Source organism: Hipposideros armiger, unplaced genomic scaffold (genome assembly GCF_001890085.2).
Source record: "Hipposideros armiger isolate ML-2016 unplaced genomic scaffold, ASM189008v1 scaffold_106, whole genome shotgun sequence".
Lineage (NCBI taxonomy): Eukaryota > Metazoa > Chordata > Mammalia > Chiroptera > Hipposideridae > Hipposideros > Hipposideros armiger.
This window is the reverse complement of record NW_017731456.1, coordinates 1,316,719-1,342,521: the sequence shown is the minus strand read 5'-3', so window position 1 is coordinate 1,342,521 and position 25,803 is coordinate 1,316,719. Positions and strand designations below refer to the sequence as shown.

The 25,803-nt window shown below is 38.2% G+C and overlaps 1 protein-coding gene and 1 pseudogene across 3 annotated transcripts in view; both read right to left on the bottom strand.

The window, feature by feature from the left end:
• Nucleotides 1-25,803, bottom strand: part of PDE4B (phosphodiesterase 4B) — a 524,178-nt gene that overhangs the window by 447,656 nt on the left and 50,719 nt on the right. The window contains exon 1 of one of the 3 annotated variants that reach the window (XM_019646768.1): nucleotides 20,979-20,995. The exons of the other annotated variants lie outside the window; for them this stretch is intronic. The gene's annotated coding sequence lies outside the window, so the exon portion shown is untranslated. Of the gene's footprint in view, nucleotides 1-20,978; nucleotides 20,996-25,803 lie in introns of those variants that run through there. 3 annotated transcript variants of the gene reach the window in all.
• On the bottom strand, nucleotides 13,277-14,572 carry LOC109384932 (aldehyde dehydrogenase, mitochondrial-like; annotated as a pseudogene).

The following is a 25,803-nucleotide window of genomic DNA, read 5'->3' as shown; positions in this document are numbered from 1 at the left end:
GGACTGCAGCTGTCACTTGGAAAACAGATGCAAATATTCCGTACTGTGTCCCTTTGAGATGTTTGCATACACTTATTTCTTTTGCTTCTCTATGCTCCCTCCTCCATGTATCCAGATTCTTTAGAATCAGCTTAAACGCCATCTCTCTCACGGGATTCTATGTTTTACTCAACTCTGATTACAGAAGATTTCAATTATTCTTTAATTGATCGACCTTACTAAAACGAGAGTGAAACTACATTGAGACTGAAAACATGTATATTTTAATCTGCCACAATGTCTGTTAATTGATTCAGTTGGTTTGGATAATCAACTTACCACAGTGAGAAAAGCAAAACTGAGGTTAAGTCTATTTGCATCTGCTATGGTGTCTAATTCATCCACTGATTAAACTTCAAATTTTAGATTTTAACTGTATTAAAATAAACGTATAACTTGATGTACTCAAAAACATATCCACACATGCAGTCATATAAGAACAGACACCAAAATGGTCTTTCCATGAAAATGCAAACCAACATAAGGCAAATGAATTATCTTTAAAATTTTAAGTTTCATTTAAATAGAAGAATTTAAACTGAATTTGAAAAAGCAAGCAAAGATGACATTGGATTTTGCCAGACAGGTGAAAAAAAAATTCACCAAGCTTTAAATGACAGAATTCCCCAAGTCATTATAAGATTTGTAGTTCCAGCAATTCTAAATTCCTCATATTCTCAACGGTACAAAAAGAGTGTTTTAATTCATGGGTTAGCTGTTTAAGTTGGAGAAAGTTACACTTTATAACTATTGAGCTCGCCAAATTAATAGCTATTAAGCCTTGGAACGATTCAGTTTGGAGGTAGGATCAACCTTTGGTAGGACTACGGATGCAGTAGAGGCTTGCAACAGGAAGGAATCTGCACTACATTTATTGCTCATAGCAGTGGTTATGTACTGTAGCTTTGTAGCTTTTCCATGAGGATATCTGCTGAACACAATGACCCCCAATCAAAGGAAACTTCTGAAGATGTGAACACTGTGGCCGATGATGCTAATCAATGCGTCTATCCTAGGATGTTCCCACTAACACAGCAGCCGCACAGTGTGAGGCCTGCCAGAGTGCGCTAGAAAGACTGCCGGCATCTCTCCTCTGCCAGCACTCAGTCAGATGCTGAGTTATCTGGCACCTCATTAAAAGGACAAATATTTTCAGCAGCAGCATGTGCCTTCCTTGGCTTGAATTCTAAGCATACTTGATAGTATGGAGCATTTTAGTTTTTGAAAATATTTATGATTTCACTTTATTTTATATTTTTTTAGCAATTAGCTCTGAGTTACCCATAGTGAAAATAGTGAAATGTGAAAGTCAAGGATAGACTGTGCATATCATTTTGCAGTGCTTTACAAAGCACTTTATATAAGTCTCATCTAATTCACTTAACTCCATAAGGTATATAATTACTAGGCCCATCTTGCTGATGAGTAAATGAGGCTCAGAAAAGACAAATGGTTTGCCCAATGTCAGATGACTAACAATATGATTCAAATTAAGATCTCAATTCCAAATGAAGTGTTCCTTCCTTTCTTATGGCCGAAATTGAAATTAGTTTATTTGTATCTTATCGGCATTTGATCTTCAATATTCCTTATGAAAATTCAAACACTCCTATTATCTGCTGCATTATTAGATTACTTTTCTTGTAAAATCGTTTTGACAAATATTACATATATGTGTGTACAAATATATATAAACCATATGGTCATATATAAAATATTAAAAATTTAATTCATTATTCTTCTGTGAGCTAGTACTTTTACATACACATAGTTTTTCAAATAGTTACCATCAAGAAGAAAATACAATTCAAAATTCTTTGTTTAACCTACCCTTACATTATAAATGCTTCACTATGTGGCTATTCAGTATTAATAGTGGGTATTGACAGAATAACATCCATTTTATCTTCACCATGATTTATTTAACCATTTGCACATTACCAGATATTGAGATTATATGCATGTTTCTATTAGAGACTCTGCTGCTAAGAAGAAAAAAATGCCTACACTTCTAAGAAAAGACTGATTATTTGGTAATACTAAGTATCTGGTAGTAAACCCCAGCTGGGTTTAACTTATTTAATTGGTCAATGACAACTCACCTCCATAACCAAGTTTCTGAAAGTCAGCCAATCAATGACACCTCAGGGTTCTGAAAGTCAGCCAACTGGAAACAACCTCATTTCAGTGACCATACTTTTGAAAGTCAGCCAATCAGCATTATACATACACTGGTAGCCATGCTTCTACAACCAAGGGTCAACCAATCATTGAACAGTCCCATGTTGTTTTAGGCCTCCAAATACCAAAACTCCATGCTTCCCCAAATCTTACAAAATCAGACTCATACTTTGCTCAGAAAGGCTCATACCTAAAAAGCAAGGCTCTCCCTTGCTTAGAAACATAAGAAATTCAGTATTTTTTTCAGATACTGAGTAGTAGCCTCTTCTTTTAACAAAGATGATAATTTATGCATATAGAGTTGTTCTTCCTTTTAATTGTTTAACAGCAAATTCTCAGCAAAGTGATTATTAGGCCAAAGTGCATAGTCATATATAACATAATGCCATGCTATTTTTCTCGAGTTATTTTGATTAGCAATGCAATCAGCAGTGTATAAATATATCTTAATCAGAATAGCTTCAACAATACTGTATGCTGCTCCATTTTAAAATGTTTGCTGACTTAGTAGGCATAAATTGGTAGTTTAAAGTTGCTTTAATTAGTATTTTTAGATCATTTTCAAGAGCACAGATTGACATAAGAGAATGAGAGACCATAACAGATCTCAGGAAAGGAACTGGGAAGATACAAAAACAAAGCTATGCCTATTGTGGGTCCTATTGATAATTATAGGCACGAGAAAATGATTAGCCTTTACAAGAATTAGCCAGTACACATGCTTTTTAAGAATGAGTGTTGTAAACTGGCCTCTCTGTGAAGCAGATGCTGAGGCTGAGATCAGCATTCAGATAATTATTAGGGAGCACTCTTGAGATTCTCACTTGTGGAAATGAGGCCAAGGAGGTCTGGCGGGGTGGAGCCTGAGCTTCAGGACAGTCTCAACAAAGGTCTCAAACAACCTTACGGCTGTCCCAAGTTGGATCCAAGGGACCAAGTCCTTTCTACCCCACATTGATTAGTCATTGGATGTAGGCTGCTCCAGGAAGGGGACAGGACCTTGGTGAGGGCAACTGTCTGAGGACAATTCCTGAGAGAGTTGACAGCCATTCATCAGTCCTGAAGGAGGGGGCCGCCCAGCATCCAGAGTGCAGATGGAGAACACTCTAAAGGTTTAAGTTAAGAGCATGTAACTGTACAAACGACATTGTACAGAGGAATAGGCAGGGTTAAGGAAACTGGCAAAAAACGGTGAAGCACCTAAGCACTAGCAGCAGTGGGAACTGTTCTCACCCCTAAGCCTGAAGGAAGAAGGGAAGGGAACAGCACCACTGAAACCTGCTAGGAGCTGAAGTCAAGAATGAGGGGTCACCCAACAGTAACTAAGGGGACACGACCTCTGCCGAAACTATGGTATTTCATAGTTTGGGGAGGAAAGGAGGGAGGGAGAGGGATAACAAATACCTCAACTCTATTCACCTTCCCTCTCTTCTTCCACTGCCTCCCCTAAGCCACAAACAACGGGAACCCCAAGAGCAAGGGAGTACCTATACTGCACTCCCCGAGCCAGCCTCCCAGAGCACAGAGAAGAGCAGAGAATGGATGTGGAGACACAGAGAATGACCAGCATAGGCAGGGAACTATTTTGCTACTTGAAAGATTTATGGTGTATTGATGGCCCCCGACTCAGGCCTGGCCTGCTTCACCTTTGTCTAAATTCTGAGTTCTCACTAGTCAGAAGTCAGCAGAGGTGTTCACAGTGGCTGATATCCCTGGAGACTCCTTCTGCCCAGGTGTTAAAGGGAAGCTGAAACAGCACAGCTTGAATTATTGTCCACGTTATCACTTCCCAGGCCAGACCTCAAATCTAGCCAGTGAAGGTACAAAAAGTAAGGAGCCAGGCACATCGGCACCACCTTCTCTTGTCTTGTAGTGATAATGAGGCATGTGACTATTTGGGGAAGCAGAAATACTCATGATTTGGGGAAGGCAAGCACCCTGCATTTCCCCTTATGTAATTCCATTTCAGAGTCCTTATGTAAGGCAAGGAAGATACTCAGACCTAAAAATAACATTAACCCTGTGCAGGTCTAAGAAGGAATGAGAACAGAAAGAAGATGACTGCAACTAATCTTCAATAATCTAGGGAGTAAACAGTCCTTAAACCTGGCTGGGAGTCAATAGTCTTCAATGTTTACATGACCTTGAGCTGAAGGGCAATTGACCATTCTCTTTCCACTTTCTTTCAGGTCCCTTGTACCCTAGCTATAAAGGCCTACTCATTGTACCTGATAAATCTTTCAATGCTTTTATTCCTGCTTTTCCTATGCCTGAATGCCTACCTAACTGGATTGCAGACAATCTCCTACTTTTTTCAAAATCCAGCTCAAATCACATCCTTTCTCTGTAGCTTTTCACACTCTGCTTCCTCTGATCCAAATTAAATCATCTCTCATCTTTCTTCTAGAACACTCTTTAGACATAGTCACTTTATATTATTTATGTGTGCATGTGATTGATCAGTGAACTTATATCTTCTCCTACTAAGATGTTTATTTTATCTATCTTTGAATCACATTCATCTAGCAGGTACTTAACATTTGTTAAGTAAATGAATGACCAAGTAAAATTTCATATGGAACCTTGGAAATACCAGGAGAGAAAAGCAGCCTACACCTGTGCCTGCTACGTTGTAGGTATGGGTTAGCTCTGGGCCTGGGGTCCACTCTTTGCCCGCCCTCTGGTTTAGTCTGTATTTCAGGGGTATTGAACTTTGAATACTGCATTTCCCAAGAAGCCTCGACAGGCTTCTGGCTGGGTTCAGCCAACAGAAACACTGATGGGAGACTGGAGGGGAAGAGGAAGGGAGAAACCAGGGTATCACCTTTCCATGTCTCAGTTTCTTCATTTCTAAAATGAGAATAATAACATTTCTCTCATAGAGTATATGTGAAGTAAGTGTGTAAAGAATACAGATAGCACTTGGTAAGTAATAGCTCCAAACAAATTAGATATTCTCATTATTTTAGTGTTTTCTAAAAATTTTCATATTGACTTTGTAATTTTTGAAAAGTTCTTTGCTGATTGCATTAATTTGAAAATGTTACACAGCCACACACTTTCAGGCTATCATTCCCGATTATGAAAATATTTCAAATGGTATGATACAGATAACAACGATTAATAATTTTATATATGTACAATGTGTCATAAATTATAGAAATCTATTAATCAACAGCTTTAAGATCATATATTTCAGGAGTCCTGACCACCAATAATGTAAGTAATTTACTGATGAGGACTCAGAAGAATTTGGCCTATACACTGACACTAACAGACAGATTTAGTAGTAAATAAAATAATAGGTCAATTTTATTTTTCTAATTTAATAAATGTAAACCTAACGATAAAATTTTACATACAAGTGTGTATGTATGTATGTATGCATATGTAATATATATGTATCTGTTAATATTTGTTTTAATTGGTAGATAAAATAATAAGTACTTTTCCATTGTGTGCTGTGATATTCATGAGAAGCTTTATGACTCTAAACAACAGATACTGACAAGTTCTTAGAGGCCATGTTTCAGTTAATTAAATTTTTGTAAAGACTGAGAACATTAAATTCCAAAAAAAATATGGATTGGTGATTAAAAAAATACTGTGTATGTACTGGTTAATGGAGACATCTAGAATAAATATGATAATAAAATAACTATAAGTGATTCCAGTTGAAGACGGAGGTTTAGAATATGTAATAAACTTTTCATCGACATCATTCTTTAAATCCTAAAAAATTCATCCTACCCGCCACAGTATATCAATTTTTTAACTAATTTGTACATGAAAATAAATGAACTGCAATAAGAGGAAGATCAGAGCATAATATAAAGAAAAAATAAACTTAGAGAATATCCTTGAATAAAATATGAAGAATAAAACTAATCAGAAATTGGCAAAAATCTCCAGCTTCATTTAGAAAGCATCAGACCAGGCCCCAGCACATATATATAGAACTCAATGCTTCTATAAAACATTGGCTTTAGACATTGATCTGATGAAAACAATCTTGATAACAAAAGAGAATAGTTCATTTTCACATATTCCATTAAAAGAGTTCTTTTATATTAAATGCTTAATTCCCCAAATATTTTTAATGTCTTAGATATTTCAAACAGAACAATTTAGGAAAGTTTTGTGATGATTATCATACTAATAGCTTTCATTCAACATAGTTAATTTTAGAAGATAAATGCCTTAAACTAATCATTTAAAAACTGATTTTTTTTTGCATCTTATCTCACACTCTATAATTCACACATCACATCTACCATATTAATCTTTTTCTTTTTTAAGATCACCCTAATGCTTAGAAAACCTCAGTCATTTCTACCTTATCAATTTCAAACCTTTTGCCTGGCTTTCTGGGGCACAAATCCCAGCCTTTCTTCCCAGTCCCCTTTGCTGTCTCCAGCCTTGCTGATCTAATCATCACACCCTCCTGAGTTCTCTCTCTTCCTCCTGCCCTGTCCCTCTCCCTTTGAAGAAGAACCCCACACACCACACACACCACACACACACACACACACACACACACACACACACACACACACACACACACTTCAAAGCCCAGCAGAAATCCCCGCCTTCCTTGCCAAAGTGAAAAGGACTTCCCTCTCTGAACTGTGTGTTTCATTTTGCCTTTGCCTCTGCGCCACCTATTCAGAGCCCAGCATTTTCTACTGGGAATGGCTATTTTTCCATCTCCCTGTCTGGAACGTGAGCTCTGGACGAGCAGGGGCTTGTTATGATAGCACCAGTACTTGGCATAGTGCGTGGCACATAGTAGGCCCTCCATAAATATTTTTGAATAGATGAATATTTGTATACGAAGAGTTGGATCCAGATACCAGCTCTGCAGGTGACTGAGCAAACCATTTAATTTCCAAACACCTCGAGTTGTCTTATCTATAAAGTGGAACAAATAATAACATCTGTATTCCTTCTGCACAAGGATGGTGTCAACATCGCATGAAATGATTTATGCAAAAGCATTTTCTTTACTTGAAATGTGCTACATGAGTGCTTTTATTGTACTTTTTTATATCCCTCCACAATGGTTAATATACAGTACTTGGCACATAGTGCTTTGCATACAGTAAGCATTCAATGAAGCATGCTGATCGATTGAAGGTAGAAAAAAATTTCACATCCATTATCACTGCCATTCTGTCTCCTCCTTTGAAAACTGTGATGGCTAAATAGCTGCTTTTTTCTCTTCTCTAAATATTAAGTGAACAGAGATTTACATCACCAATCTATTCATTGAGTGCTGAGGATTACAAGGCTCTATGCGTCAGAATTGTTATTAAGCCTTTGATCTCAGCACTAAGTAAGGAACGGCTAAACCACCACTGGTCTTTATTTACTTTCCATTCTCATGGTGAGCCCTGAGTCAGCTGAAACACTGCCCTACCTTAGAGTATTGGCTCATGATTGTGTTTTAAGGACTGTACATTCTTCGAGGGGAGAATCGTCTCTTCACGGTGCTTCATTATTTGTCATTAATTATGAACAGTTATTCAATAGATTGCACATAAAATTTCATTACTCATAAACACAACCATTCATTATGTCATTACTCATGAACAGCCATTTTTCTGAAAATGATTTCAAAGTCCTAAATAATTTGGTGTGTAGGTGGCATTTTTAAAATCACATTTTCTAAAATATGGCTAAATCTGGCACTTATAAATATTAAAAAACAAACATGAGTTTGATAAGCAAAAAGGAAAAACTGGATAATAACTTATATATTACATATACAGATTTTTCCCATGAAATTAATCATGAAACCAAAACAGTAACCATTAAGAAAACAATTTTTAACTTCACCTGCTCTTTTTTTAAAAGCATCTTGCATTTTAGTCTTCGTACAATATTCATGCTTTCACAAAAGAATCACACACACACACACACACACACACACACACACACACACACACATAAATTCTCCATATTCTGTTGTATTAAGGAGTGAAAAGTCATATTCAGAGCTTAGGCCAAGTTGATTAATAGATTAAACAGATCTCCAGAGATAGGATTTCAGATGTTACATTTCTTGGCAAGTTTTATTACAGGGTTTTTATTGATACTTATTATGGAACTGTTGCACAATTCAGCCAGCTGCCATGCACAATGAAAGAGGCAGAAGGAAAAGCTTACATCTGATCAGATGAGGGAAGGCTGGTGTTGCCTGAGTATCAACCCTTTGCTCAAAAGTGAAGTCTTCTTTTTATACCTGGTAACTAGTTAGAAATAAAGTACAAATTCTAATGAGCTATGTGCCAGACATTATGCTGTTTTACATCAATCCTAACAATAAGGCTGTGAAGTAATTTTCTATTCTCATTTCATAGATAAGGAAACAGAGGCTTTAAGTTAAACAACTTGATATGGCTCCCAAAGCTAGAGAGAGACCTACTACTAAACTAGAACTTCTATGATCCACCACCAGGCTGTGCATTAGTTAGCAGTTAAACTAGAGGACCAGTTCAGATTAGAGAAGAGAGGAGCTGTGTTTCACTAGGGGACAAATTATAACTGGGAAAATTTCATAGCTTAACTCTCCGCTCACCCCAGGTCTAGGACCAAGTCTGACTTTAGTTATGAGGAGATTTAAAACATACTCTCAAGAGATCAAATTAGCCTATCATTTGGAGAGTTTTGACTCTAGGTCTCACCTTAATAGCAAAGTCTCTATATTTTCAGTGGAGGCAAATCTCTGCCTTGAACTCCAGTTCTGGAGCTAGGTCCCTGTTGCTACCCACTGGTTCTGGGTCTAAATAGTCTGCCAGGATCTCAAAGTTGATCATGTCCCAGGGCTGCAGTGCTGCCCTGGGACATAAGGCTCATAGGATGGCCTTTCTTCTCATTTTGGCATCTCTAATTTGATTAAGTCCAACTGTCTTGACTCAGATGCTGTCTTTCTTACCTACCTGGCTTTTAGACCATTAAAATTACCTGTACCTGGACCTAAGTTCTAACATATTGCTATCTATCACTATGCTCTCCAATAATCTTTCATGGCTATAAATTAAACAAGAATCGGCTTAGTCACATCCATATTGTGACATTAAGATACTTATGTTATTGCTGGTAAGTTACTTGAATGGTCTGATCTACATAGAAAAAACGAAAATGTAGTCTCACTCCTCTCACTTAAGACTTTAGTTATTGGTAATTTGAAATATGAATTAGTGAATTATAACTACTTTGTTGATTTTTTCTTGTGAGTGTCAAAGATTTACTAAGGGGTGTTATCTAAGCCCTCAGATGGAAATTCTTTTTATTTTCAAAAATATACCCAAAATACCCTCTGGATGAATTTTGTGTGTTGTAAGTAAAAAGTAAAATTGTAACCCCCATTCTTTAAAATTTTAGTTTCACTTTTTGTTTGTTTTTTGTTTTTGGCTAGTGGCAAGGAAGGTGAAGGGGTTGGTGGAAGATGATTGAGCAATAATATCCTTTGATAAAATAACTTGGTGTTCAATAAGCAATAGAATGTGCTGCTGCGAGCATTCCAGGACATGATTTGAAGACAAAATAACATCTAAGAGAATGAATATGTTGGTTCTGGAGACACAGTTAGGATATGCAAACATTTTAAAAATTTCTTGGCCTATCTCTGAAATTTATTCAGCTTGGAGAAGAATATAAATGCATAATGAATCAATCCTCGAGAAATAATTTTCTCTGTCTCCCTGGTAAAATTTCTTGGATATTTTAAATCTTTGCCTGATACTGTAAAAATGGAGAAAGTAAGTCAGCATTGAATGGAAAAAAATCTAGTCTAAAATTAATCTTATGACATATGTGAGCTGTCTTGGTTCTCCAGTCCTTCCCATAATCATATTCATATTTTCACCATCCCTACTGAAAGCAGTCAAAGTTATGGAGATAACAACTAAAGGCTCTAATTGCCTTTATAGGAGCACTTCCATGAGATAATGAAAAAAGTCACTAGTTATAAGTTAAAAATAACAGGAATTTTTTCTTTCATACTAAAAGACACACAAAAACCCCCACATTTTTAAAACTATGGTAAAGGCAAGTAATAAGTGTGGCTCTATTACAGCACTCTGGTGACTAAAACTTAACACAAATATCTCCTCAGAAATTACAAGGAGTGGATTTTTATCAGCTATTAACAAATATGCACAAACAATGAAGCCTCCCTCTCAGAAAAAGAGGGTGGAGTTCCAATACTCTTGGATGTAATTTCTTGTCGTTGGAAACTGACAACTGATACTTAATTCCATGATGATAATTGGTTACAATCAGTGGTTCACAAATTCTTTCTGTGACATTCTGTAAGCTCCTGCACTCTTTGTACCTAACACACACACGAAGGCACACACACACACACACACACACACACACACACACACACCTTGCTGTTTCGCCCTTTCAGAAATGTTACATTGGTTCACAATCCCAAAACTTTAAACTTTAAATAATCACATTTATTTATCCCAAATTTCTGAGGCTAGAGCATCTACCAAGAATTAGATGATTTCCCATTCCCCTACCTAAATTTGATCTGTGAATGTCTGACCCTATTTTTCTATTCACCATCCTTGATCTAGGTTATCTGTATTCCACATATTGCCTCTTTCATGGATTGGTGCCTGTTCACCTGCTGAATCAGTGCCTAGTAGACACCCTGTCATATAGTAGGTGCTTGCTAAATATTTGTTGAATGAATGAATAAGTAAATGAGTGCTCTATGGCCAACCTCAGCTACTTGGAAGAGGGAGTAGCAATGGAAGGAAAAGGTTATCCCAACTCTGTATGTCATCCTTTGAAACCCAGCCTAATTTTCTTACTTCGTGAAGCCCTCCCTTAGCCACCAGGCAACGTGGTTCAAAACTGTCTCTGCTCCTTGTACGTTCTTGTACCATCACAGTGTTTAACAATCTCTGTCTCCCACTAGAGAGCAGGGTTCCCAGAGCCTGAAACATAGTGGGATGCTCCACTACTGTTCAACGAATGCGAGATGATGATAGAAATGCCTGTACTTCATCAGAAGCAGCAGCAGTCAGTGAATTGTCTGAGAGATGGAATAAACTTGGGCCAGAGGGAATCTAGGCATACAACGGGAACCTTAAGAATTAGAAAGTTTCTATGAAGTAGAAAGCATTAATGTCAAATTCAGCTCTGAAAACAAAGAGATGAGTTACTAAGAACAGAACAGGGGAGTGAGAACCATGTTTCACATACTCACTTCTTTGTCCCCAGTACCCAGCCTGAGTCAGACATTTGTTAACTACTCATTAAACCTTTATTGAATGACCACCAAGTGAGTGAACTGATGACTTCTATAATATCAATGTCAGTGGAATTTGCAATATCAGAGTCAGTGGAGAAATAAAGATATACTTATAAGGAACATATGGTGAATCAAAGTATATATTCTCCCTCCCCACTATGCCTAGGAAACCAATAAATATGTGTTAGTTGACGGGTTGACATCTGTTCCTTTCTGAAGTGTGTCTCTCTGATTTGGAAAAAGGCACTGACCAACGATGTAGGCCACACAGAAGAGTTCCTAAGTAGAGAGCATAACAAATCAGATTTATGGTTTAGTTTAGTGTTTCCCAAGCATTCATAGGGTATGAGAAATTCTAATATCAGTATAATATATTAACACTAAAAAAAAAACAAGGCCCCTTGCAGCTGGAGGCTGAAAGTTCTAGTCCCAGCCACCCCACGGGCTCTAGCAAGCTGATAACGCATTCTCATCGCACATGCTGGGAGGCTTCAGTTTGGCAAAAAGTTGGGAGAATTGCTAGTCTGTCAGACAGGGTTTTTAAGTATGACACAAATATATGATAAAGTTAAAAAGAAAGTATTTTATGCTTATCTGTTCTCACCCATTGCTAGGGAGTCATAATATTTGGGCAGAACTGGAATCATTTTTACTAGATATTCAGGATTTTTAAATCTGCTTTCGCCTTCCTTCACTTTATACTATGAAACACACTTTCTCACAAGTCTTAGAGCCCATCCTCTTGTCCTGATATTCTCATTTAAACATCCTTTTGTTCCCTTATTTGATTTTTAAAAAAATGTTTATTAAAGGAAATTTCAAACATATTCCATAGTAGAGAGAGAATACTGTATCACCCAGTTTAAAAAATTAACTCATGATCAATCTGCTTTCATCTACACCTCATTTTATTTCCTCTACTTTAGGCATCGTATTAGTTTATCTATAAATATTTTATTATATAGCTCCAAAAGTTAGAGATTCTTTTTAAAATGACCACAATACTATTATCACATTTATAATTCCTTAATATAATCAAACACTCAGTTATCTTCACATTGTCTTATAATGTTTATAATTTTTGAGTCAAGATCCTAATATAATCTATACATTCCCAACTGGCTAATATGGTAATATGTCACTGAAGCCCCTTTATTCTTTTTTATTCTTTCAGCTATTTCTTATGGGTGCCATTTCTTCAGCAGGATGTCTTCCCGCAAACCAGAATATGCCGATTGTATTCTTAGTGGGGTTTAACATGTTCCTGTGCTGTACTTTCACGAATGGGTAGTCACATCTAGAGCGTGTTAGGATGTAGGTGTTATTGGTGGTGGTGGTTCTACCTGACCTGATCATAGTTTGGAATTCATACTTCATCAGCTAGTTTTTTTATTTTTTTATTTTGAAGAGCAGCACTGTTTTTAATGAGTTTTAGTCCAGAGTACAAAGCAAGGTGCTAGCTGTGGCCTCAATGTCAGTATAATAGGAAACAATGGCTTTTTCTTCTGCTATGAGGACAAGTTACATAAGTGTGTCTATCAGATGGATGGGATGAGACATTTGAATCTGCTTTTGAAAAATCACCCTGCGCTTCCCATATTCCCTTCACCCCACCCTCACCCAACAGGAAGTCAAATTCTGGGACCTTCCTGATCCAAGAGATGTCTGTGGGAGAATTTCTCTTTTGAGACTTTTAGAGTGCAAGGGTCGTTTTTCCTGGTTTTGTTGCTGAAGTCGTTGAGCTTAGTCTCACTGGATAAGTCAGGAAGCCAGTGTGGTTCTTTACAAGTTCTTCTGAGGAACTTTGACTCTGATGGTTTTCACTTCAGTGTACACCTGCAGACCATACTCTCCCAGCTCCTGGCCATTCCTAGGCATCTTGTAGCCACCAAATGGCGACAGGGCTCCAAACATGTCATAGCTGTTGACCCACGCAGTACCAGCCTGGAGTGCTTGAGACAGATAATTGGCTTTGTCCAAGTCCTTTGTGAAGACAGCTGCGGCCAGCCCGTACTTGGAATTGTTGGCTCTCGCAATGACTTCCTCTATGGTCTTGAACTTCAGGATCTGCATCACTGGCCCAAAGATCTTCTTTGTGATGGTCATGCCCTCTTGCACATCTCCAAACACAGTGGGCTGGATGAAGTAGCCATGGTCAGCAGCCGCCCCTCCACCACACAGCAGCTTCACCCCCTCCTCCTTCCCAGATTTGATATAGCCAAGGACCTTCTTAAACTGAGTTTCCTCCACCTGTGGCCCCTGCTCTGTCTGGCTGTCAAAGGAGTTCCCAACCACCCGGGACTTGGCCCGGGTGATGCTCGACTCCACAAACTCAGCGTAAACATCCTCCTGCACAAAAAGCCAGGAGCCTGCACAGCAGCACTGGCCCTGGTTGAAGAACAGGGCAAAGTGGGCTTGCTCCATGGCCCAGTCTATGCCAGCATCTGATATTATGATTTGGGGGCTCTTTTCCCCCAGATCCAGGTCACTCTCTTGAGGTGACTGTTCCCCACGGCAACCTGAATTTGGTGGCCAGCCTCAGTGGAGCCTGTGAAGGCCACTTTGACCACATCCTCATGGGAGGCAGTGGCAGCCCCAGCCTTGGGGCCAAATCCAGGAACACTATTAACCAGGCTGATGTGTGTGTGGAGGAGGGGGCGGAGCAAGCCTCCTTAATCAGGTTGGCCACATAGAGGGCAGTGAGTGGAGTCTGCTCTGCCACCTTCATCACAACCACGTTTCCAGTCGCCAAGGCTGGGCCCAGTTTCCACGCGTGCATCAAGAGCGGGAAGTTCCGCGGGATGATCTGCCAGCACACCCCTACAGGTTCGTGGCAGGTGTAACTGAAGAAGTCTCCATTGATGGCAATGTTTTCCCATGGTACTTATCCACCCAGCCGGCATAATAACAGAGACATCTGAGGACCACGTCCAAATCCACCCGGTAGGAGATGACGTAGGGCTTGCCATTATCCAGAGTCTCCAAAGCTGCCAGGTAGGTCCGGTCCTGCTCAATCAGGTCTGCCAGGCAGTTCAGCAGCCCGCCCGTGTCTGACGCGTCCATGCCGGCGCCAGGGCGAGCCCAGCTAAAAGGCGGCCTGGGCTGCCTTTACTGCCCTGTCCACGTCTACCTGGCAGATGACTTGCCCAGCGGATGGACTGATGGTGGGGAATGTTTTCTTGCTGACGGCATCGTGCCACTCATTGTTTATGAAGATGTTGTAGAAGACCTCGGGCTGCTGGTTGGGGGCCAGCACAGCATGGCTGGTGACAGCCGACAGGAGGTGGCAGTCATTTGGGGCTCCAAGCCCACGGCAGCGAGCGCAGTGGTGCGCAACATGCTGCAGGGGGACCCCGCCGCGCTGGCGGTGTGTCCAGCTAGTTCTGTTACAGATATTTTTTTATAGGTTTGGGGCCTGGCTATTGTAGTTGCTTTGTTGTCATTGTTGTTTCTATGGCAAATTAAGGAGAATTTAAAAACCTACTATCACTACCATATTCTAAAAATATTTCTTAAAATTTACTTTATTTTTTTAAGTTTCAAGAGAGATTGCTTTAGTCTCTCTTTTTTTTTTCTTTGAGCTTGAGTACGTTAGCGACAGTTATCTAGTCTCAGATTTCCTCTAACTTAAGTGATATATGGATGCGGATTAAAGGGAAAGCGTGCCTGGGCATTCTTGGTGTTAGCTTACTTTCATTATAATTTTACTTATATTCATTTAACATTAAAAAGGCATGAAGTCCTTTGCATATTGCTCCCATATAACCATAAAAATAAAATAAATTTACAAAATAAGTGAAAAGAAAATTATTGGGAATGTTAAGAGGCTCAATAATGATTAAGTCCTCTCTCTCCCAAGAAGAGAACCAATCAAGAGAAAGAGACAAACAGCAGGAGATCAAAATATTATCTTTCATACTGATAAGGGTGTTCAAGAACATGGCTTAGTGTAAAAATAAGCATTTCCTGCCCTAACCCTTCCTAGTCCAGAACTTAGAACAACCTACTCATAGAAAATTTGGGTCTACAGAGCAGCCATAATCTATAATGAATAGATGGTTATCATCCTCCAACCAGGTAATTCACTCCTCCTCCATAGACAAGAATGAGGGTTGGAGCAAGATGTCAGGAATGTTTCCTTAATGGTTATCTACATGGAAATAAGAAGAATGGAGGAAATTCCTCCCACCAAAATTACAAAACAATTACCAATCAATTTAACTACATTAATTTCATATGACATATAATGTTGTTCTAAAACTGAGTTGCCAACATTGAGTAAACTAGTAGAAAGCTGCATTTATCTACAGTATTTATGTTTTATATTAGTTCCTGCTGGCTTGATTATTATTGTTTTGAGCATATTCTAACCACTGGTTACTTTTCAATATTTTCCCTAGTTAATAGGAAACTCATTTTTGACAAGCAATTGATGACTGCATGTGACAAACAACATATTAGTAATCCAAAATGTAATACCAATGTTTTTTAAATATTGCTTATGAAAATATCTTCATTGCATTGCAAAACAAAAAGGAAGAACTGCTGCAATTTGTACAAAAATAGAATCTACCCAGTCACCCAGTACATTCAGATGCAAGATAAACATGGTATGGTATATATCCTTTTGCATCTGACATCCCTGTACCAGTGTGTGATGACTCAATTCTCCCAACTCTTTTCTCAATGCAAACTAAGACAAAATTTGTCCATTAATTATTGTGATGTCATTGACCTTCACTTTGTTCCAATGTAAATGAAAACTGAACAGAAAATTGGCATCCATGTAATCCAGAATATGGTATACCAATTACTTTATATCATCAAGCAGAAAATCTAAACATTCTCATTGTACTCATGGATAACCAAAAATAAGTTCTCAAAGATCCAGGTTATCTGTAGATGCCAGTTTAAGAAATTCTGGACACAGAAGGGAAATACACAAATATCTGAGGTAGAATACATGGATGCCAAAATGTAGCAGTATAGTAAATAAATAAAATTCAAGTAGTTCCAGAGAAAACTAAGAATTCACATAGTACCAAAAGCAAACATCTCTAAAATGGGAGCAAAAGGTTCCTTCTTCCCATCTCTCTCCATAATGGTTTATTACAGAATGGAGGTTATTAAATAATGTAAGGGAGGCTGAAGAGAACAAAGATAGGAAACAAAGATACAAAATCCTTTGCAAAGTTATTGCATCAGCCCAGAGACATCCCAAAGTCTAATCTTATATTGTTAATGGCCATCGTGAGATATGGATGTTTGTTCACTTTTCTGGAGGATGAACTGGTCTCTTTTTTCTATAGGTCACTCTTAGATTCTAAGGGACCACAATTAGAGCATCATGATAGTAGGAACATAGATTCTCTTCCCAAATGCTCCAGACCAGAAATCGGAGCTTAACTGCATCTCCTGTCTTTCATTTACCCTGTTAAGAGGTTGTTTGACAAACAAAATGAGGGCCAAAGGAACAGTACTTTGCCATTCTACAGTAGATTCTCTGTCCTTTTATTAACAAAATTGCTAAGCTTTTAAAAGTTAAAATGGCCAAACTTGATATGTGATTTGCTAACTGGGTGATATAAGCTCAAACGAAGAGAATGCTATATACAGGCTGGTAAAACGGACCACATGTTTATAGAAGAGAAGAATGAAAAACTATAAAATTGAGCCTAAATGTTAAAACTGTATGATTTTAGATTTTGAATTCCTGTTTACAACATCAATCAAAGTTGATTGTCACATTTTATCCAAGATAATGAAATGTTTCCAAGCAAATGTAATCCCCAACATGTCATCAAGCTATATTTCAACAATGTTTACTTCACTTTGCTTGGAACTTGCTTGGAACTTGCAGCCAGATAGCCCTCACAGCTGCTTAGAACTTGGAAACACTTTCTCACATAAAAAAAGATTATAACTCATACAGATACAATGATATTAGAATTACCATTCAGCTTCATATGGATACAGTAGGCTTTTGTGGGTTGGCCTGTGCATCTAACCACCATTTATGATAAGAAGGTGGCAAGGAATAAACACTGATTATATGGATTCAAATGTTCACAGCTGAATTAAACTCATTTTTAACACTTTCAAAGATGTTATTGGTGACTACAATGAGTTGCCCCAGATCTTAAATTAATGTTGCCATCTGAGAATGAAAGCTTCAGAAAGAAACCATGAATTAGTTCTCCGTATAAATTATCCTCTCGAAAAGCTATATACCTGTGTCTATTTGGGGACTTCCAAGACCAAGCAAAATAATTAATGTGCACGGCCCAGAAAATATGTGTGAATACAAAATAAATCTCTGCCTTAGTCATGGGTATTATGTAACATGCCTGCAAAAAAGAGAATGTGACAACAGGGTGGTCTGTGTGAGTCACAGATCAAGAACCTGAAATTCTACGTACAACTTTGTCAAGGGAAAAGAAATACTGAGCCTGGGAGGCACAAGTATCTGGTCACTACAGTAATTGACTTCAAATATTCATTTATTCCACCAGTCTCTCTCCATTGTGGACAATGTTCTCAATGATCTTTTAGGCAACAGAGATACTCTAGTGATTAAAATACAAAACAAAACAAAACAAAAAAAAACAAAAAAACTATATCTAAGTAGGATAGAAAGAAAATAAAACAATAAAGTGAAAAGATATTTAACTATGTTGAATCACCATCAATCACGCTGAAAAAAAAAAAAGAGAACAAGGAGGAAGGAGAAGGGTATCATTTTAAATAAGTTGATCAGGAAAGACCTACCGGTGAAGGTGACTTTGAATAAAAACCTGCTGAAGGTGAGAGAAGCCATGTGGATACCTGATGCATGAAATAAAAAATAAAGAGAATGGACATGCTAACGCCCTGGAGTGGAAGCACGCCTGGTGTATTTGAGAAACAGCAAGGAAACCACTCTGTCTGAAATGCACTGTGTGGCAGGAAAGCAGAAGCAGCTGAGTTCAGCCTGTGTAGGGCCTTGTAGGCTGTTCTAAGGAATTTGTCTCTTACTCTGGGTGAGATAGAAAACCACTGGACAGATTTAATATGCTCTGCCTTACATTTTAACAGCATTACTTTAAGTCCTGTGTCAACATTCAACAGGAGGAAGGAGTGTGCACAGGTTGTAAGGGACAAAACAGAGAAAACAGGCAGACAGCTGCAACATTCCAGGCACAAAAGAGTGGTGACAAGCACCATTCATGGTGACAAGCCTGGTGACAATGGAAATGGTGACAAGACGCTGGACTATTTTGACATTAGAACTGACAGGATTTCCTGAAAGATTGAGTGATTTGTAAGAGAAGGTAAGACGTCAAGGATGACCCTAAAATATCTGGCATGATCCACTGGCAAGGCAGGGTGGCATTTAACTGAAGTGGGGCAACTTGAGAGGAGTATATGTGAGACTGACAGTGTCAACAAGACTTCTCTATGGCTGAGGCAAAAACACCCTTAAGAGTCTGCATCTCCCTATACATTGATTCCATACTCACCAGGAAAGCAATCAATAGCATTACTGCAATCCACCCAACAGTAATAAGCAATATACAAACAGGGGTACTACAACATAACCAAGAAGGATTTGTCCCAGGAAAGTAAGGTTGGTTTCACATTCAAAAATCAATCAGTGTAATTCACCATATTAACATAATAAAATACATATCATCTCAAGAGATGCTCCCAAAATTTCCTAATTAAAAATTATTTGAAAACTCTCAGAAAACTAGCAATGGAAGATATAACTATCAAAAACTCCTTCTCAGATTATACTTAATGATGAAAGAATGAATGCTTTCTCCCTAATATTGAGTTTAATATTAAAGGTGAGGATTCCAATTTTACCACTTCTATTCAACACTACAGTAGTAATCCTAGCCATTGCCACAACATGAGAAAAGGAAATAAAAGGTATACAGACAAGAAAGAAAAAACTAAATTCCTAAATAATTTAGAAAAAAAACTTCTAGAACAAATAAGTAAGTTCAACAAGGTCTTGTGATCTAATGCCAATATGTAAAACTCAAGTTCATTTCTACATACTAGCAGCAACAAACAGTTGGAACATAAATTTTTAAATAATATTTAAAATAGCATCTAAAACCATGAATTGTTTATAAATAAATTTTACAATGTATCTCTAGACTTGTACAATGAAAGCCACAAAGCATTGTGGAAAGAAATTAAATAAGACCTAAATAAATGGAGAAACATACCCTATTATGACCTCACATTCCTGGGATAAAAACCAAAATTGTTCAGATAATGAGTTCTTCCCAAAGAACTCAATTACAATTAAAATCTCAGCAAACTCTTTTGTAGACTTTAATAATATGACTCTAAAATATGTATGGAAGCGCAAAAAAAAAAAAAGATAGAATAGCAAAAGCAATTTTGAACAAAACATGTGGAGGACTTACACTGTTCGACTGCAAATTTTACCATAAAGCTACTATAATCAAGACAGTATGGTATTGGCATAAGGATAAACCATAGGCTAATGGAACAGATGATCACAGAATTCAGAAATAGACAAGGCATACATGTTCTATTGATTTTTGACAAGGTGCTCAAGATCATACAATGGAAGAAAAAGATTATTTTCAACTAATGGTGCTAGAACACCATTTGGGGGAGAGGGGTAGATTCACTTTCATATCCATATAAACCTCAATCTTTATCTCATCCCATACAGAAAAATTAATCTGGTATGGATCATAGGTCTAAATGTAAAAGCTAACATTCTAAAACATAGTATAAAACATAGGATAAAATATTTGTTACCCAGGCAAAGATTTATTAGATTAGACAGAAAATCACTAATTGTTTAAGAAAATTTGTTATATTGGACTTTACAAAATTTTAAAAGTTCTGTACTTTGAAACAAACACATCATTAACAAAATGCCAAGGCAAGATACAGACTGAGAAAAAACATTCATAACACATATATCCTACAATGGACCTTTCCCAGAATATATATATATGTGTACGCGCACACACACACACACACACACACACACACACACACACACACACACACACTTACAAGTCAGTTGTAAAAAGACAAACTTAATTTTTTTAATGAATAAAATATTTGAACAGGTACTTATCAAAAAAGACATACAAATGACCAATAAGCAAATTAAAATGTTATCAACATCATTTGTTATCAACATCATTGGCTATCATTTAAATGTTAATTAAAACAAAAAAGATATGCCAAAAAAGATATACCATACCAAAGGCACTACAATAGCTAGATGTAAAAGCAGTGATAATACCAAGTGAAAATAATTAATCAAAATAATGTGGAGCGACTAAAACTCTCATACACTGCTGACTAGTGGGACTGTAAATGGTACAACCACTTTGGGAAACATTTGGCAGTTTCTTATATAGTTAAACATACAGAAGTAACATGTGCCTCAGCAGTTTCGCTCCTATGTATTTACCAAGTGTGTCAGTTATCAGTTTATTACCTGCCAGCTCCATATCCACCTTTCATTGCCTGTTCTGTGATAACAGAGCTGAATCCTCTAAATATGTCTCCTTTGCCAGAGGGTACAATGTTAAGCTTTGTAGTAGAGGGTTCTGGAAATACAATGGAGAAAAAAGGGGTACTACTCACACGAGGCTCTTGCAGCGCACACATTTTTTTCCCTGCAGTGCCCAGTGAACAAACGCATATGGCACCTTCCCAAGGGCAGCTTCACTTGGCACTCCATCAGGCAGCTTTGTACCGGAATGCCACTGTCAGGCACCTCACTGTGAATGGCTTCCCACAGGACCCATAGAGCAGCTGCCCCACCAGTACCTCCTGCTAAGCACCTCCCCTTGAATGGCTTTCTTTGACCTTCAGAGAGAAGTATCACTCTCAGGGCAACTCCACTTGACCAGCTGCCCTCAGCATTCCTTTACGATGCTTCCTTATTGAGTGCCACTGTGTGCCCCGCTCTGGGCGAACAGTTTTTCCCTTAGTACCCCAGACAGTAATTTTTCCCTGAGTATGGCCAACTCAGTACATTGGACAGTTTCCCAGGCCCCTATTGGGTATCTCTGAAGTGAGTTCCAGAGTTTAGCTCCTCCCTATGGACACTTCCTTCCGCACTCCGAAAGGCAGACAACCAGTGAGTCCTACTGGTGAGGCACCTCCTGGAAATTCTCTACCATCCACTGAGCCATGGCCATACCCTCTCAAATGAGCACTAGATCTCAGCTCAGGAAAGGGAGTGGCCTCCTCCTCGGGCATTCTATCTCAGTCCTCAGGGCAGTGGCTGCTGCCTATTCTGCTAATCTTATAGTCTTTAGAATTCTCTTTACCTCTTAACAACCAATTCTTCATTACCAAATCCTCTAATAATAATATCCTATTAATAATTACCTACTTAATCATTTTAATCACATTTTTCAATTAAACTTTCCCTGTTCAAATTATTGTTTGGTTTCTATCGCTTGATTGAACCCTGACTAATAAACCATGAGAAATGAAAACTTACATCCACAAAAAGACTTGTGCATAAATATTCAGAGTAGCTTCATTCATAATAGCTAAAAGCTGAAAACAACTCAAATATTCATCGACAGACAAATGGGTGAACAATTTGTAGTATACTAATACAATAAAAATTGTCAGCAATAAAAAAGAATGAACTACTGATATGTGAAACAACAGGAGTGAATCTCAGAAACATTTTGTTGAACAAGAGAGGTCATCCATTTATTGATTCCATTTATTGAAAGCTTTAGAAGGAAAAGTTAATCTATGGTGAGAGAAAGCACATTAGTGATTGCCTGAGGCTGAGAGCAGGGTATGGGAAGTGACTGGAACTTGGCACAAGGGACTCTTAGGGATAATGGAAAGCTCTACATGTGGATTGCGGCTGATGGTTCACAGCTGTATACATTTGTCAAAAACTGACTCTGGGTGCTGAACACACAATGCAATATATAGATGATGTATTATAGAAATGTACACTTGAAACCTATATAATTTTACTAACCAATGTCACCTTAATAAATTTAATTTTAAAAAAAAGAAAATTAAAAGAAATTCATCACATGTACATTTACTGTTTAAGAATGGGTCCACTGACTATTTAAAAGTTTTATCTCATGGTTGATTTAAAAATTAATGAATTCACAAAATTGATTAATATATTAATCTCTGTTCATTTATTTTGGTGAAGTTGTCCCCCTGAGCTTACTCAACTCTTATTATACTGACCAAATTGAGTGTCCAGATGATCAAAGCTAAGGACTTGATACTGAATGATGATGATATACTACAGAGGTTCCATCTCTTAGACTTCCCCTTGATACTATCTCTTTTTGACTTCTCTGTGTACTACAATTACATGAAGGTAGGGATGACAATAAAGAAGGGGCCATAAATGCAATTGTGTCACTCACATACAGGCTACTGAGAACCGCAAAAAGGCCCGGGAACTCACCAAGTTCAACGTTAGCTATAATGTGACATTGATTGTGAGACATTCTCAGTGTAAGGAAGGAGGCTACAAGAAGTACCCATGACTGATACATTAAGAGCTTTTGCACGAAATCATAATTTTATTCGTCTCTTGGTTAAAAACATTTAACGGTTCCATAACCCTCCCTAAACTAACCTAGCATTCAAGGCCCTCCACACTGTGTCCCAAACTTTTCTCCTTCCTGCTACTTAGTCATTACCTCCTGGACTATTTCAAACTGGACTATTTCTTGGTGTCCACACATGTCCTATGATTTCTTACCTCGATGTTCATTTTAATCTATCTAAAATCCCACAATCTTTCCCTGTCTCCATCTGTTGAAATATAATTTATCAAATATGTAACTATTCAGCCAAGTCTAAGGAAGCTTGCTGTCAGTCCCTACAAGCTTTGGGGAGTGAGTGCAGCACTCAAGGATGGAGGCCAGTGCCTCCTCTCCCTGGGCTTTTCCGTTGCTGGAACTCGGTTGCTGGGAGAGGCTCCAAGGGACTTACTCATTGATACTGGAAAGTCCTGACATCCACCCTGGCCGAGTGCTTCCTAGGGAGATAAAACCTGCAGGCCTGCACTAGTGCTGTCATGGAGTTCAGCAAGATGAGGCAGAATATAAATCCTAAAGTTACAGCGATACATGACCCTTTTCTGAACATGGAAAGCCCACTGAAGTGCCTGACCAGAAAGGCTTAAAGAGACTATGGTAAGGTGTTCTATGAAGAAAAGATGGAAACCCTCTTCCTATGCCTCTCAGAAGGCACTGGGAGGGGCCTCACAGGTGCTCATTAATTCCTGTGATGGGACACCTATCCAGAGAAGGGAGATGCAGAACTCAAGAAAGATGTGACTTCCTCAATCTGAAGGGGTCCTTGGGTATCAAGGGGAACAGGCATAAAGCTGAACTCTATCCAAAGAGACCATGCACAGCATCCGCGTGGACATCCCTCCACCTTAACAGGGGCCACCTGGAGCAGTGAGAGCCAGAATGGACCACAATGGCAGCAGAGGCACTTTCCAGCATCACCAGTATGAAATCAGTTACACTGCAGGATTTGTTTCCTTATTCCTTCATTCTGCCCACTTTTTCCCAAACCAAAAGAGCTTAACCTTGAAGAGTAAAGCGGCCAAGGTATCTCTGAGGCAGACCATGCCTCCCTGCTTCATTAAAGTCAGGGTTCCAGCTCTGTCCCACACTAGAGGAGGAGGAAGCCTTGATTCAGATATGACAGTGACGTTTTAAACTAGACTAAATTAAGTTATCTGAAAATGCCTAGGAAGCTATAGAATCTATCCAAGGTGTTGTGAAGAGGCTAATGGAACCCACATAGCAGGGTTAGCAAGTTAGACTTGAAAAAAATAAAAGTATTTCATATTTATACTACAATGGATGTACATTTCTCAACAAAACATTTATGATTGTTTACAACTGTGGACATAATTATTTCATGTAAGCTCACTTCTGAAAACTGCTGAAGATGTTATGTTGGATGTTACATCAGATGATATTATCCAGCGAAGGAGAAATTGTCTGCAATACTAATTAAAAACAATGTCATGTTATAGAAACCCAGAGCACAGAAATGTTAGGTGGAGAGGCCCATGGGACCCATGGAACTGGGCAGAACTGTCCACTGAAGTTCCAAATTCAACAGCTGGCACTGTCTAGGCTTATGGTTATCATTTCATATGTCAAACTACAGCCCACTGAAGTAATGCAAACTTCAACAAAACTACTTCTAAACAGAGCTGCTTTACAAATCATGTTCACCTTAAAATTCCTTAATAACTCTTTAATAAAAACAACTGGTTCATTCGTCTGCTTAGGATTTCTGGAAAACTCTCCACATGGTCACACCATCATTCCTTTGAGCCAAGAAGCAGAAGAGAATATCCTGTGTCTTCCCCCTGCTTCTTTTCAAGCATTGGGGGTGGGGGTCGGGGGGGAGCAGGGAAACTACACACTAAAGCAGCCTTTTGGGTTTGGTCACTAAATAGTCTTGGAACAAAACTCCTGTCGTAGAAGAAATTACGAAAAACACAAATTAGTTTTTGTTTTGTTTTGATTGTATTTTTTTGAATTTCCAATCCGATACAAAATGAGTTTGTAAACCATTTTTGGTGGCCAAGTTAATAGTAATGAGTAAAGCAGTTTAACTGGAAAGTTTCCATTTGTCTAGAAGAACACAAAGATTCCAGCTCCGAGAATACAATTCTTCCATAATGTTAGACCAATCATCAAGGCAATGCCACACTACTAAGTGTACTATTATACTTTTATTCTTCAAAAACGTACTTGTGGGGGCAGGGGGATCACTTCATAGATTGTGTAGATGCCTGACAAGTAGGCTGAAGGCCTGAAGCTGAAGTAGAATAATATCGAATGTCAACTAAAATTATATATATATATATATGTATATATATAGATATATAGATATATAGATATAGATATAGATATAGATATAGATATAGATATAGATATAGATAAAATGGTCATGGGATGTAAAGTACAGCATAGGGAGTATAGTCAATGGTATTGTAACAGCTATATATGATGTCAGAGGGGTAATAGACTTGGTGGGGGGGGTAGTTATCACTTTGTGAGGGATGTAAATGTCTAATTATTATATTGTTTTGTACACCTGAAAGTAATACGAAAAAATAAAATTTTAAAGAAAGTATTTGTGTTTGGACCACCTGGATAAATTATAGGTTACCTGAAAGCACAGAAAAACTTTTTCCTTCTCAAATTGGTTATCCCCTACAGCACCAGTGCAATCATTAGTATCCAATAAATGCTCTTATGCTATTGACTGCTTTGGCT